The following is a 16,175-nucleotide window of genomic DNA, read 5'->3' as shown; positions in this document are numbered from 1 at the left end:
TCCTGAGGACATTATTGGGATGGATTGACTTCCCAGCTTGGGAAACCTCATATGGCTTACCAAGTGTGGAGTAAGGACAACTGTGATGAAAAGGATCAAATGGAAACCACTAAAACTGTGCCACTTCAGCCAAGAGAGTAAACCAGATGTATGACATCCCATAGGGAATAGCAGAGATTAAATTTGGAAAAAGTTAATTAGGATTGAAAAATGAAATAATGAAGCCAAGGGGGCATCACTGCTTTTCTTCTCCTTTGTCACAAAGTTACTCTTGGTTTTAAAACCAAGTTTAAAATTTGACCCAGTAGGCACTTAAAAAACTGCAGACCTAAGCTGGGAATGATGAGTCACACCTGTAGTCCCAGGTACTCATGAGGCTGAGAAGCAGAAGGATCACTTGGGCCTGGGAGTTCAAGTTCAGCTTGGGCAACATAGCAAGACCCTGTCTCTTGAAAACTAAAACATTAAACAATATAAAATTTAAAAGTGCCTACCTCAGCCTATAGGCTGATTGATGGTTCTGTAAGATGTTCTTCCTATAATTCACAGGCATGTTAGAACCCACCATCAATCTGTGGGATTTTAAGAAGCCTGTCTAAGAATATTCCAAGATGAGTCTCCAAGGTCACCATGGCTGGATTCTGCCTCTGCGTGGACCTTAACAGCATGATCAATTCCCTATGATGCAAGAGGGATGTGAACACCTGACATGGCCAGTGACTTAGAGATTCTTAAGTCTATTAACCTACTGACACCTCAAGAGGTCCTGTGAGACACCAACGGGGCTTTGGGACTCCAGGAAAAGGTAATCTTCTCAAGACACCCAGGAGTGAGGAATTGCTTTGTATGTATGTCTGATTTCCTCCCTTCACAGTCTCTAGCCTTTTCTCCAATTAAAACTCACTATCTGAGGCCCCTGAGTTTAGTTCTGAAGAGAGGACAGGAGGCCAGCCTCCACAGCAGACCCAGTGCAAAGCTTAGTCTGTGCAGCCTTCTGCTTCCTGACCTCTGCTCATTTTATCCTAAATGGAGGCGTCCCACATGGCTGCCTCCCCAACGCTATCATGGTGGTAGATTTGTGTCTGCAAAGTTATCTAAGATGTGGTTCTGGGGTGTCTGAGCACGGTCTGACCCTTCCTTCCCTTCCCTCAGAATTATGAACAAAAGGATAATGCATGTAACCTTTAGATGCTGATTATGGGGTATGGGAATAGATAACAGATGAGGGTGGAGGGACTATTCCTAGCAATTGGTGTGTATTTGGCTGATTGGTAACTGTTTACAGACTTGTTTCTTTCTAGTGTGTACCACTTAAAATCATTTTCTTTGTAAATTTTAAAAGCCATATGGAAATAAAAGCCACCACCTTGATTACTCTTCTTTGTACTTCAATCAGCAGCATGTCAGCCTCTGAATGAACTGTAATTCCTTCACTATGCCTGTCGAGAAGAGCATTTAGGCCACATTAAAAAATATATCTTGGTAAAGGTCTCAAGAACAATTAGCAATTGAAATAATCTATTTTCTACCTTTTACTTTATAAACATGGCTGCTTGATTGACTTCACAGTCTTAAGTACTGCACTGCTGGGGAGTCCCGTCTTCCCTAATTCCACAGCTCTTAGACTCACTGGAGGTACCTGAAGTGTTGTGAAGTAGCTCATGGTGGTCATTACCACATCTTTTTTTAAATCTGAGACAGGGTCTCACTCTGTGCCCAGGCTGGCATGCAGTGGTGTGATCTCTGCTCACTGCAGCCTTGACCTCTTGGGTTCAGGTGATCCTCCTACCTCAGTCTCCTGAGCAACTGAAACTGCAGGCACATGCCTCCAAGCTCAACTACTTTTTTTGTATTTTTTGTAGAGACAGGGTTTCACCATGTTGCCCAGGAGGGTCTTGAACTCCTGAGCTCAACCTATCTGCCCACGTTGGCTTCAAAGCTCTGGGATTACAGGCATGAGCCTTCCATGAATTTCCAATTTGATTTTTGTTTCCAAGTAAATCTCTAAAAAAAATGCTCATTAAAAATGAATCTTTCAAATCCCTAGTATTTGTATTGCTAACATTTACATTCCAGGATGATTTGTTATTAAAATGCATTTTCAAGCAATTTTGTCCACTTTCTCCATTATTTTCCCCTTTAAACTGATTTTACAAACCATGATGAGATACCATCTCACATCAGTCAGAATGGATATTACTAAAAAGCCAAAAAATAAGAGATGCTGATGAGTTTGTGGAAAAAAAAGAAAGAAACACTTATACACTGTTGGTGGGAGTGTAAATTAGTTCAATTATTACGGAGAGCAGAATGGCGATTCCTCAAATAACTGAAAATGGAACTACAATTGGACCCCGCAATCCCATTACTGGGATATACCCAAAGGCATACAATCCTTCTATCATAAAGAGACATGCACACGTATGTTCACTACACACTATTAACACTAGCCAAGACATGGAATCCACCTAAATGCCAATCAATGGTAGGCTGGATAAAGAAAATGGTAACATATACACCATGGAATACTATGCAGCCAACAAAAGGAATGAGATATGTACTTTGCAGGAACATGGATGGAGTTGGAGGCCACCCTCCCTTAGCAAACTAATACAGGAAAAGAAAACCAAATATTACATGTTCTTCCTATAAGTGGGAGCTAAATGATGAGAACACATGGACACATAGAGGAACAACAGACATTGGGGCCTATTGGAGGGCAGAGAGTGGGAGGAGGGAGAGGATCAGGAAAAGTAACTAATGGGTACTAGGCTTATTATCCAGGTGACAAAATAATCTGTACAATAAACACGCATGACACAAGTTTACCTATATAACAAACCTCCATGTGTATCTCAGAACTTAAATCTCCTTAAACTGAAAAGCAAATTCAGCAAAGTCTCAGGATAGAAAATCAAGCATTCCTATACACCAATAACAGACTTAACGAGAGCCAAATCAAGAACAAACTGCCATTCACAATTGCTACAAAGAGAATAAAATACCTAGGAATACAATTAACAAAGGATGTAAAGGACCTCTTTACGGAGAACTACAAACCACTGCTCAGGGAAACGAGAGGACACAAACAGATGGAAAGACATTCCATGCTCATGGTTAGGAAGAATCAATACTGTGAAAATGGCCATACTGCCCTAAGTAATTTATAGATTCAATGCTATCCCCAAAAAGCTAGCTGTGACCCTCTTCACAGAACTGGAAAAAACCACCTTAAACTTCATACGGAACCAAAAGAGAGCCCGCATAGCCAAGACAAGCCTAAGCAAAAAGAACAAAGCTGGAGGCTTCATGCTACCTGACTTCAAACTATGCTACAAGGCTAGTACAGAGCAGAATGGCGTAATCAAAACAGCAAAATACTGGTACCAAAACAAAGATATAGATCAATGGAACAGAACAGAGGCCTCAGAAATAATGCCACACATCTACAACCGTCCGATATTTGACAAACCTGACAAAAACAAGCAATGGGGAAAGGATTCCCTGTTTAATAAATGGTGTTGGGATAGCTGGCTAGCCATGTGCAGAAAACAGAAACTGGACCCCTTCCTGACACCTTACACTAAAATTAACTCCAGATGGATTAAAGAATTAAACATAAGACCTAACATCATAAAAACCCTAGAAGAAAACCTAGGCAAAACCATTCAGGATATAGGCATAGGCAAGGACTTCATGACTAAAACACCGAAAGCATTGACAACAAAAACCAAAATAGACAAATAGGATCTAATTAAACTTCAGAGTTTCTGTACAGCAAAAGATATAATCATTAGAGTGAAACAGCAACCAATAGAATGGGAAAATATTTTTGCAATCTACCCATCTGACAAAGGGCTAATATCCAGAATCTACAAAAAACTAAAACAGATTTACAAGAAAAAAAACAAACCCATTCAAAAGTGGGCAAAGGACATGAACAGACATTTTTCAAAAGAAGACATATATGAGGCCAACAAACATATGAAAAAATGCCCATCATCACTGGTCATTAGAGAAATGGAAATAAAAACCACAGTGAGATACCGTCTCATGCCAGTTAGAATGGCGATCATTAAAAAATCTGGAAACAACAGGTGCTGGAGAGGATGTGGAGAAATAGGAACACTTTTACACTGTTGGTGGGAGTGTTAATTAGTTCAACCATTGTGGAAGACAGTGTGGCGATTCCTCAAGGTCCTAGAAATAGAAATTCCATTTGACCCAGCAATTCCCATTACTGGGTTTATATCCAAAGGATTATAAATCATTCTATTATAAAGACACATGCACACGTATGCTTATTGGGGCACTGTTTATAATAACAAAGACCTAGAACCAACCAAATGCCCATCAGTGATAGACTGGAAAGGGAAAATGTGGCACATATACACAATGGAATATTAAGCAGCCATAAAAAACGATGAGTTCGTGTCCTTTGTAGGGACGTGGATGAATCTGGAAACCATCATTCTCAGCAAACTGACACAAGAACAGACACTTCTACAGGATTGAAGGTGACGCTGATGGCAGAGGGTTAGCAGTGCTGAGGCATTTTGGAATGCCATGTCTGAGAAGTGAAATTTCATTACCTGTGTTAACACATCTGGTACTCAGCTGAGATCCCAGATAGGCTTTAAGAATAAGGACACACCTGCCAAAGCCTAAAGTCCAGCCCCAACAATATCTCTTCCAAACTTCAGCTTAGTTGGGGAAGGAAATGTGATTTTAGTAAGAAAGAGGACAAAAGGAGAATGGGTGCACTGGACCAATTTTACCTAATATTTAATTTTGCTAAAGATGGATGTGGGGGAATGTTATGAACATGAGGGGGAGTGTAAGGAAGGAGGAAGAGGAGCTAGCACATGCGGAGGCCCAGACATGATGGAAGCTGGTTCCACAGAGCTAAGGAAAGAACTGTTTGGTCCCAACCCAGATTTTCTCCTATTTTTGCATCTCTGAAATTGGACATGCCTTGCAATATAAGTTATTTTACCATTTTAACTGGCAGAATTGTTTTTTCTTAATGTCACATAAAATAATGGTGCATCTCATGGTTGGTATTTCAGATTTACTGAAATAAGGTAGTCCTGTTAGACTTGAGAAAAAGCATAAGAATTTATAGGAAAAAAGGCTGAGAAAGTCGACAGGTGGGAGGCACACCATACATCTAGTATTAACGGGTTGAATTTTATCCCAAGTGTAATGAGAAGCCATTAAAGGATTTTAATAGCAAACTTGCTTGATCAGATTTGTATATTTTGGAAAATAAGTGATACGGTTTGGATATTTGTCCCTTCCAAATCTCATGTTGAAATTCCATCCCCAGTTTGGAGGTGGAGCCTAGTGAGAGGTGTTTAGGTCATGGGGGTGGACTCCTCATGAATGGCTTGGTGTCATCCCCGTAATAATGAGTGAGTTCTTGCTCTATGAGTTCCTGGAAGATCTGGTTATCTCAAAGAGACTGGCATCCCTTCCCTCTCTTTCTTTCTTTAGTGCCATGGGATGCCAGCTCCCCTTTGCTTTCTGTCACGACTGGAAGCTTCCTGAAGTCCTTGCCAGAAGCAGATGCCAGCACCACACTGCTTGTACAGCCTGCAGAACTGTGAGCCAAAGAAACCTATTTTCTTTATAAATTACACAGGCTCAGGTATCCTTTTATAGCAATGTAAACAGACTAAGATAATAATTCTATCTCTAATGGGGAGGATGGAATGGAAGGGAGCATGCGGAAAAGATTTAGGAGATTTTTGGAGTAATCCAGAGGGAGATGATTATCTTCTGGACTGGCGTTGCAAGTATGGGATGGAGACTGCGGAATTGAGAGAAATTTAGGAGGTAAAACCTTCAATTCTTGTTGATGGTCTGAATGTGTGGAAGGGGGCAAGGGAGGAGTCACAGCTGATACCCAGACTTCTGAAGTGGGCAATCAGATTGGTGGTGGAGCCATTTAAGAAGATAAGGAACAGAGGAGAAGGAGTATTACTACAAGGAGAAGATGGAGATTTCTATTGTGTTTGAGGTTCTTGGGAGACACAAAAGGGAAGATATCCAATAGACACTTGGATATATGGGTCTGATACTCAGGAGGCAGATCCAAGCTGATGCTCTAGACATGGGAATTATGAGCCTATAGTTGTAATTGAACAACTGAAGTTAAGGGAGTGGATGTGGATTGCCTAGGGAGGGTATACAGTGTGAGGAGAGGTAAGAGCAATTACAAAAGCTGGAGGGTCATGAACGCTTAAGTGATGGGCAGAGGCAGGGCATCCCACAAGGAAAATAAGAAGGACTAGCTAAAGAAGGAGGAGAAAAAGCAGAAGAGTGTAATGTCATGGAAGCCAAGGATAAAAGAGTGACCAGAGAGACCATAAATGGTCAATTCTGTGAAATGCTAAGGAGAGGTCAGAGGGAGAGACCAGAAATGCCTGCTGCATTTACTTAGTAACTTCTGTTTTTTTCAATACAACTAAAAAAAAAAAAAAAGAAAAGAAAAGAAAATGGGGAACATTTTTGTAGTATAAATAAGGAGCTCTTATAATTTAGTAATAAAAAGACAAGTTCTATAGAGAAATGGACAACAGACATTGAAAAGCAACTTTCAAGAACAGAAATTAAAAATGACCAAAATATATTAGAAAATAACTTCAGACTCATAATTAATAATGAAATGCTAGTTAAAGCAATACTTCCTCAATCCCATTTACAATAGCCATACAAGAAACATTTTCTAGGAATACATTTAATTAAGCAAGTGAAAGTCTTCTACAAGGATAACTACCAAACACCACTGAAAGAAATCACAGATGACATTAACAAATGAAAAGCATTCCATACTCATAGATTGAAAGGATCAATATCTTTAAAATGGCAACACTACCCCAAACAATCTACAGATTTAATGTTTCCTATTAGACTACCAATGTCATTTTTCACAGAATTAGAAAAAACTATTCTAAAATTTCAAAAGAAAAAGTCCACATAGCCAAAGCAATCCTATTAAAAAAAAAAAAAGCCAGAGGCATCACACTACCAGACTTCAAACTATATTACAAGGCTACAGTGACCAAAACAGCATGGTACTTGTACAAAAACAGACACATGGAGAACCCAGAAATAAAGCCACATACCTACAACCAACTGATCTTTGACAAAATTGACAAAAATAAGCAACGGAGAAAGGCCTCCCTATTCAATAAATTATGCTGGGATAGCTGGCTAACCATATGCAGAAGAATAAAACTGGACACCTACCATTCACCATATACAAAAATTAACTCAAGATGGATTAAAGAACTAAATATAAGACCTCAAACTATAAAAATCCTAGAAGAAAGCCTAGGAATACCCTCTGGACATCAGTCTTGGCAAAGAATTTATGACTACGTTCTCAAAAACAATTGCAACAAAAACAAAAATTGTCAAGTGAGATCTAATTAAACTAAAAAACTTTTGTACAGCAAAAGAAACTATCAAAAGAGTAAACAGACAACCTCCAGAATGGGAAAATATATTCACAAACAACGCACCTGATAAAGGTCTAATATCCAGAATCTATAAGGAACTTAAACAATTCAACAACCAAAACTCAAATAACTCCATTAAAAATGTGCAAAAGACATGAACAGACACATCTCAAAAGAAGACATGCAAGTGAGTGATTATCAGCAGTGTTCTTTGGTTCATCAGTAATCATCGGATAAATGCAAATAAAAACCACAATGAGATGGCATTATACAACAGTCAGAATGGCTATTATTAAAAAGTCAGAAAAACAACAGATATTGGTGAGGCTACAGAGGAATAGGCATATTTATACACTGCTGGTAGAAATGTAAATTCAGCCACTGTGGAAAGCAGTTTGGAGATTTCTCAATGAACTTAAAACCGAACTGCTATTCAATCTAGTAATCCAATTATCCCAATTTACCCAAAGTAAAATAAATCATTCTACCAAAGACATGCATGTTCATCGCAGCACTATTCACAATAGCAACGACGAGGAATCAACCCAGGTTCCTATCAACAGTGAAATGGATAATGGAGACATGGTACATATATGCAATGGAATGCTGCACAGCCATAGAAAAGAACAGAATCATATCATTTGTGGCAACATGGATGGAGCTACAGGCCATTATCCTAAGCAAATTAATGTAGAAACAGAAAATCAAATACTGCATGTTCTTACTTATAAGTGGGAACTAAATAGTGGATACTCATGGACAGAAAGATGGGAATAACGGATACTGGGGACTACAGGAGGAAGGAGAGAGGGAGGGTGGCAAGGACAGAAAAGCACCCTGTTGGGTACTATGCTCACTACCTGGGTGACAGGTTCAATTGCACCCCAAACCTCAGCATTACACATCAAACTGCAAAGATTTTTAAAAGTGGGTACAATAGCATAGGCCAGGTTTAGACAAGAAGTACCCTATGCACTACTACATGGATTCAAGGGAACCAGCCCCTAGCAATATTTGTCAATGCTTTTTATATATAGCATATCTTTGCCAATAATTCCTTAAAAGAATAATCTGAAATATATAGAGAGATGTATATGTAGATATCTTATATAGCTACTACTGTGTATAATAGTAAAATATTGGCAAAAGTATGCAAGTCCAGCAATAGGGGGTAAGTTAAGAAAAACTGTGGTATGTCCATCAGCTCTTAGAGTGGTAGATGGATGGTATGATGACATAGAAAAATGTTCAAGAGAAATTGTGAAGTGAAAATAAGGAGGGGGTGGGTTGCAAGCCAGCATGTTTGCTGCAGCTTCAATTTTTGTATACTGACAAATAACAAAAGCACTGGGTAAGGGCATAGAAAAACACTGAGAGGATTTACATCCCATCATGAACGGCCAGAGGCTCCAGATGGTGACATAATAAGAGCTTTTCACTTTGCACTATTTGGTATTTTTTTCATTTTTCTTAATCAACTATGTTAATTTTGTAATAATTTTAAATATGTACATAGATTAAATGTGAATAAATTAAATGACTATGTAGGGTATGCGCTAAAGTCAGCTAAATTTCAGAAACAATGCCTTGTATTTTAGGGCACTGCCTCTGTAGCCCTGTAAGTTGGCAGTGCCTGAACACCAGAACGAGTTATTTTTTTGAGATCACTCTTTGTTCACACCAGGAAAAACCTGCTTTCTGTGTTTAAGAAACCTGCTTTCTGTGTTTCCCGATCTATCCACCCCAGCAGGAGGGTATGGATGCAGCCTGCCCAGTCAAAAAGAAGGAAGGCCAGAACACATCCCACAGGAAGTTGCTAACAGATCCATAAAAGATTTTTTTATTGATCTTTAGTCTACAGTCCTAAGGTTCTGATTCCATGTAAGCACCACCCCGGGTACTTTAATAATTTTTGTTTGATTGTTGGAGACACAATCTTGCTCTGTTGCCCAGGCTAGAGTGCAGTGGTGTGATCTTGGCTCACTGCAACCTCTGCCTTCTGGGTTCGAGCAATTCTTTTGCCTCAGGCTCCTGAGTAGCTTGGACTATAGGTACCACCACGCCTGGTAATTCTTTTGCATTTTTAGTAAAGACAGGGTTTCACCAGGTTGGCCAGGCTGGTCTCGAACTCCTGACCTCATGATCTGCCCACCTCAGCCTCCCAATGTGCTGGGATTACAGGTGTGAGTCACTGCACTTGGCCAGTTTTGTAACTTTTAAAATCAACTGCATTCTGTCTGGCAAATAACTAAGACCTAGGCTGAAAGCCAGGGGGCTCAGATGGCTTGTTCCACTTGCAGATGGCAGCCAAGGTCTACTTTTCATAACCTCATTTTGCGCATTTGCATGCAGACCACTGGACTCAGCCCATACACCTAGCTCTGGTCACCAGAGGCTGAGACCACCAAGTGGATGCATGTCATAAGAACTGAGTTTGGATGGAGGTTTTTAAACAAATATTTTTGAGGTAGTAAGAAATTTACAATATTCTCCAAATGTTATAACATCTAGATGACCACCTCCTTTCATTTTTACGTCACACCTCAATCAACTGGCTGGGACTGGGAAGTTTTGTTTTTGTCATTTGGAAGACCTGCTCAAACCAGACAGATGGAAGTGATTTTAAATTATAGGCGACCCACTGATTTGAGGTTTAAGGATGACCAACTCCTGAAAGTCCCCTAAATCAGAGGGTTTTTTGTTTCTGTCTGTTGGTTTTAAGACAAGGCTCACAGGGTGGAGCGGAGTGGTGCCATCACGGCTCACTGGAGCCTCTACCTCCCTGGCTCAAGCGATGCTCCCACCTCAGCCTCCTGAGTAGCTGGGATTATAGGCACATACCACCATGCCTGGCTAATTTCATATTTTTTGCAGAGACAAAGTTTTGCCGTGTTTCCCAGGCTGGTCTTGAACTCGGATCAAGCAATCCACCTGCCCTGGCCTCCCAAAGTGTTGAGATTACAGGTGTGCCTACTGTGCCCAGCTCAAATCAGAGTTCTAAAAGCCCATGGATAGTGATAGGTAGAGTATGGAAGATTTTGGCTCTTTCTCCATCACAGCCCCACTACCCCTAGTGCAATCTTCAAGCCAGTGACATCTAACACAGCTCTGCTACGAATAATAAGGGAGAAAAACAATGTTCTCTGTCACTCAGGCGATTACTGAGAACACACTACCTCTAGTCACTATGCTAAATATTTGATAGCCATGATCTCATGTAATCCCTGCAACTACCCTATAAGATAGATGTTGACAGTCTCATTTTACAGTTGAAGAGTTAAGTGACATGCCCAAAGTTACCCAGTTAGCAGGGTCAAAATTAAGATTTCAATCCAGATTTTTCTTTTCCTTTCTTCCTTCCTTTTCTTTTTTTGATAGGATTTTGCTGTTGTGCATGCTGGAGTGCCGTGGCTTGATCATAGTTCACTGCAGCCTCAAACTCCTGGGCTCAAGGAGTCCTCCTGCCTTAGTCTCCCGGGTAGCCAGGACTACAGGTATGCACCACCTTACCTGGCTAATTTTTTATTTTTGTAGAAATAGGGCCTCACTATTTTGCCCATGCTGGTCTTGAATTCCTGGCCTCAAGTGATTCCCCCACCTAGGCCTCCCAAAGTGCTAGGATTATAAGGATGAGGCACCAGGACCAGCCTCAAATCCAGAATTTTCTGACTCCAAAATCTGTGGGGCTTCTTTCTTAGTACTACTTAACTATCATAATTCTTTTTTTTTTTTAGACAGAGTCTCGCTCTGTCACCCAGGCTGGAGTACAGTGATGTGATCTGGGCTCATTGCAACCTCCACCTTCCGGGTTCAAGCGACTTTCCTGCCTCAGCCTCCAGAGTAGCTCTGGGATTACAGGTGCACACAACCATGCCCAGCTAATTCTTGTATATATATATATATATTTTTTTTTTTTTTTTAGTAGAGATGGGGTTTGACCATGTTGGCCAGGCTGGTCTCTAAATGCTGACCTCAGGTGATCCTCCTGCCTCGGCCTCCCAAAGTGCTGGGATTGCAGGTGTGAGCCACCACACTCAGCCAACTATCATAATTCTTTAGCACAACTTTTACAATTTTTCCCATGGAAGCCACCGAAAGACCATCAGAGAGACAGCCTGATTAAGTTGGCAGCCACGCCCATCCTGTAACCTCCTTTTCGGGGTGCCTGGGTGGGGAGCAGCTGCTGATAGAGCCTGGTGTCAGCACACTCTGCAGGAGGGTGGTGTCAGTCCTTGCGCTGACCTCAGGATGCTGGTCCCAGCTCCCAGAGCTCCGCTCATCTTTCTGATGGCCCCCATCCAGTTATGTGTCGTGGATCAAACATCCCGGATCAATACTGCTTCAGTTCCAGCCATACATGCTCAATGCAGTGAAACTGCTGCCCCAGAAAAAAATGACAGAGCCAGCCACGCCAAGGCAAGAAGCCCGCCTTTCTCAGTGCCAGATTTGTCTGTGTCGCCGTGATCAGCTGCTTTTCTCCTGAGCTGCGTGCTATTGCTGTGCTGGCCCAGGGACACAGGATTTCTAGGTCACCTGAAAGATAAAACCCTCACCCAGGAAGCAGCAAGAGGGAGTTTGGGACATCAAAACCAGCAAGCTCATAGGATACCGCACATAGCTGCTCCGCCCCGGCTACTGTGGACCTGGAGCGACATGATTTACAGGGGTGCCAGGTCTTACCTGGCTGCAGCAGAAATGGGTTCTCACCTCTGACATCAGCCACTGGGAAGGGCTCTGTTACTCCCATTCCATCAGCCGAGCCACTGCCTGCACACTTCCCAGGAAACAAAGTGTGTCTGTACACAGCTTCACTCGAAGCCTCAGAAAGCCTCTCATTGCTCGAGTGAAGTGTGGTTTTTAAGAACAGGATACGATTTTAAATGTATAAACACACACATACATACATACATACATATATACATACCCATACACACACACACACAGACACACACACACATGAAACTAGAGAAATAAGCCAAGCATATGAATTTCTCTTCTTTGCTCTCTAGCCACGTTGGCCTCTTTTAGATCCATAAATGCATTTTGTTCCTTCTTGCTTTTCAGCATGCAGGGGCCCTGCACGAAGTCCCTTCCCTCTTACCCAGCTAAATCCTATCACTCTTGAGGCCTCGCCTTGATGCCATTTCCTTGGGAAAAACCCATGAACTCCTAAACCAGGTCAGATCTTCCTGTTATACAACCTGGGCTCTCAAATCATGAAGTAGTTACTTGTTTAACAGCATTCTTCCCCGCTAGATGATGGGCTGCAAGTGTCCCGACATGGTTTCCCAGCTTCTCCTTAGAGATGCTCACCCCTATTCCCCCGGTTCCTGCCACCACCTGTGCTGGAATCAGTGCAGGTTTGAATAGCATGTCTCAGGTGTGACTTTAACAGCCAGGGTCTGACCTGACTCTGCCTCAGAGCCATTGGGCTCTGGAGTCTCTGAAAGCAGGGCTGGTCCTCTCTGTGGAGGTGATGAGCTCAGTGGAGGCCACCCAAGTCTGTCTTAGTCACTGCTACTCTCCCAGGACATGCGTAGTGCCAGGTTCACAGTAGACACTCACTAAATGCTCATTGGATGATTGAATGCATGTTAGATGCATGGCAGCCTTGGGGCACAAACTACTTCTGGCAGTTGTAGTTAGGATGACCTTATGTCCTATGCCTGGGAGAAGTCCTGATTCATGTTAGCTGTCCTCTCTCTCTCAAGAATGTCCTAGTTTAGATGACAAGTGATTTGGATGCTCTAGAAGCATCTGCCAATTCAAATTCTTCTTTCTATTCAATGAAAACATCTTAATTTCTTTAATGAAGAAATTAAAACTATTTCAAGGTGTCCATATTTTTGAACCAATTTTTATACTGTCCAGCCAGCAGGTGTTTTAGACTTGTGCTCTGAGCTAGAAACAAAAATAGAAGTTTTTTCTTTCTCTTGTCTGCAGAAAGTTGTCACCAGCCTGCCATTGCCCCATGCATTTTATAAAAGTCAGTACTCACTCAACTCTTGTTTTTGCAGGAGAGAGCTCGTCATAATTCCATTTTCTTCCCAATGTCTTAACCCTTACGTCCTGGGTGGAGACAGTCACCACCACAGAGGGCAGTGATGAAAATACGTCACTCAGGGGTCTAAATTCCTTCCTCACTTTGCTCCTAGATTCAACAAAAATTTGCATATAACTCACTTTTTGTCCTGTTACAAAAATAATAAATGTCCAACTTGAAAAATGTAGAAAATACCGACACTCAAAGAGAAGAAAATCTACATCACCATAATTCCAACCTCTAAAAATAGCCACCACGAGTCTTTGGAGATAAACTACCCCCAAGTAAATATACCTATTATACAAAAATGAAATACTTAGAGGAGTTGAAAAAAATTAGTACAGAGTAATCTAACAAACACATCTGTGCTATTCACCAGCAGAATGAGTCAATGTGGGCATCTGTAATAATACGTGGCTGTGTATGTATTTATCTGTGTGTATGAAATGAAATGCTGCAGGGAAAGTTGCAGGGAAAGCCGGCATCTCCTTGGTTCCTCTCTCTGACTTTCCAGTCTCCTTCCTATATTCTTCCTTATAATCTGTTTTTTTTTTTTTTTGGAGACAGTGTCTCACTGTCGCCCAGGCTTGGGTGCAGTGGCATGATCTCGGCTCACTGCAACCTCTACCTCCCAGGTTCAAGTGATTCTTCTGCTTCAGTCTCTTGAGTAGCTGGGATTATAGATGCCCACCACCACATCTGGCTAATTTTTATATTTTTAATAGAGACAAGGTTTCACTATGTTGGCCAGGCTGGTCTCAAACTCCTGACCTCAGGTGATCCACCTGCCTTGGCCTCTCAAAGTGCTGGGATTACAGGCGTGAGCATGCCCACCTGTCCCTATAATCTTAAGGCATATTCTTTTGTATGGCTATGAGGCTGTTTAACAAATGCCCTGCCATTGAACATTTCCATTTTTGCCTCCAGGGGTTTGACATAGGTGACATTACAATGGCGATGAGGGCTGACTTTACATTCAGACAAAAACTGGTTTTCAGTCAGGGCCAAACCACTTGTCAGCTGTGCAGCCCTAGTCAGGTCCCTCAGGGGATAAACAAGACTGACATCGGCCCTCCTGGGTCTCACGGTATATAGCAGGGGGGTTGAAAGTTAAGCCTCTGCAGGCAGCTGCTTTCTGAACCCCGGTTCTGCTGCTTACAGGCTGTGTAAACTTAGGAAAGGGCTTTAACTTCTCTGTGGCTCAGTTTCCCTGTGTGTAAAATCAGGGATGACAGTAGCAACTCAAACCCACCCCAAAGGGTTATGGGAAAGAGTCTAGAATACAATGGATGACTTTTGCACAGCACCTGGTACATAATAGTTAGGACTCATTCTATGCCTCTTATTTGAGTCAAGTTGAAATAAAATAGAATTTAGACATCAAACAGGATGTTTCTCGTCCATTACAATTTTCTCAGCTGGAGAAAATGAAGCTCAGAAGAGTTAGGGATTGGCTGAGGTGCCACCGCTAGCTTCTGTCAGCTCGAGGAGTGGAAGCCAAATGGGGACGGCCACCAGTGTGCCTTCTCTGGTGCTTTGAGCCACACTGTGATAAGGAAAGCAAAAATTCATAAACAGAAATGGTTTACATCCCTTTGGCATGCTTTCACTCTGCAGAGTCCCACGGCAGTTCTTCCCAGCAGACGGTCTGCAGCATGTGACAGGTACCAGTCACTACTCTGCGTGCGATTTGCTCCAGGGCACGATAAGGCAGGTGTTACCCTAAGGTTCGGGGACTTTGCAGATACTAGAGCCTTGGGGTGCAAAGCTCCGTGTGTTTTGCTCACTGCTGAGAAACAGAAGCCTGTCTACCAGGAGAGCTTGTCATCATTTCCCTTTAGGGACCTGATCCGTGACTCTGGCCACCAAGAAATCAAAAGCTCTAATTGTCTGTCAGAGAGTCCCCAGGGGGTGATGGAGGGTGGGCATGGTTAGGAGATGCAAGTTGCTTGGCAGTACGTAACCCTTCCCGACCCGTGATCTTGTGGCTGTTCACATGATTTTTCATCTTGCCTAGAGCCAGCTGAGGCACATCGAACCTTTGTGCCCTGTCGGCCCTGGCCCAGCCCAACAGCAGGTGCAGACATTAAGGGGTTTCCTGTGGCTGGGCACTGCCAGCAGCCCGGATGGGCAAGAACTGGAGCTGGAGGACTTCGTTTTCCATGTCACGTTCTCCCAGTTCTTTTGCTTATTCTGTTCCGTTTTGGAATGATTCCTGGATTTCTGTTGCTGAGATGAACAAGGACATATCCCCAGAAGCAACAAATACAGTTTTCTTTTGAGGATAAATCACCTGGGTTTCCACAAGATTATCCAAATATAGGAATACAGCCAACAAGACTTCTGGAGATTCTTCTCAATCCTATCTTGCTAATGTTATAATATCTAGGAATGTGTTCTAAAAACCTGTAAACCACCAGACTTGCTCGTCACCGGTAGCCCTTTTCTTTATGGTCACAACAATAAAAAGTACTAGGGCTCACATTTTGATAAAATTTTTAAAACATCTCTCTTTTTCAAGACCTCTTGGAAGAAAATAGGTTGTAGGCTGGGTGCGATGGCTCACACCTGTAATCCCAGCACTTTGGGAGGCCGAGGCAGGTAGATTGCTTGAAGCCAGGAGTTCAAGACCAGCCAAGGCAACATGGCAAAATCTACTAAGAATA

At 42.1% G+C, this 16,175-nt stretch overlaps 1 long non-coding RNA gene across 1 annotated transcript; it reads left to right on the top strand.

Annotated features, from left to right (window-relative positions):
• Positions 1-5,572: 5,572 nt before the first annotated feature.
• On the top strand, positions 5,573-14,087 carry LOC116527100. Its single transcript, XR_004258386.1, has 3 exons — positions 5,573-5,605; positions 12,538-12,644; positions 12,723-14,087. It is a non-coding gene; the product is annotated as an uncharacterized LOC116527100 (long non-coding RNA).
• Positions 14,088-16,175: the final 2,088 nt, after the last annotated feature.

Source organism: Sapajus apella, unplaced genomic scaffold (genome assembly GCF_009761245.1).
Source record: "Sapajus apella isolate SASKATOON/1434 unplaced genomic scaffold, GSC_monkey_1.0 scaffold53, whole genome shotgun sequence".
Classification (NCBI taxonomy): Eukaryota; Metazoa; Chordata; class Mammalia; order Primates; family Cebidae; genus Sapajus; species Sapajus apella.
Note: the sequence above shows the minus strand (reverse complement) of the source record. Positions and strands in the feature narration are given on the sequence as shown.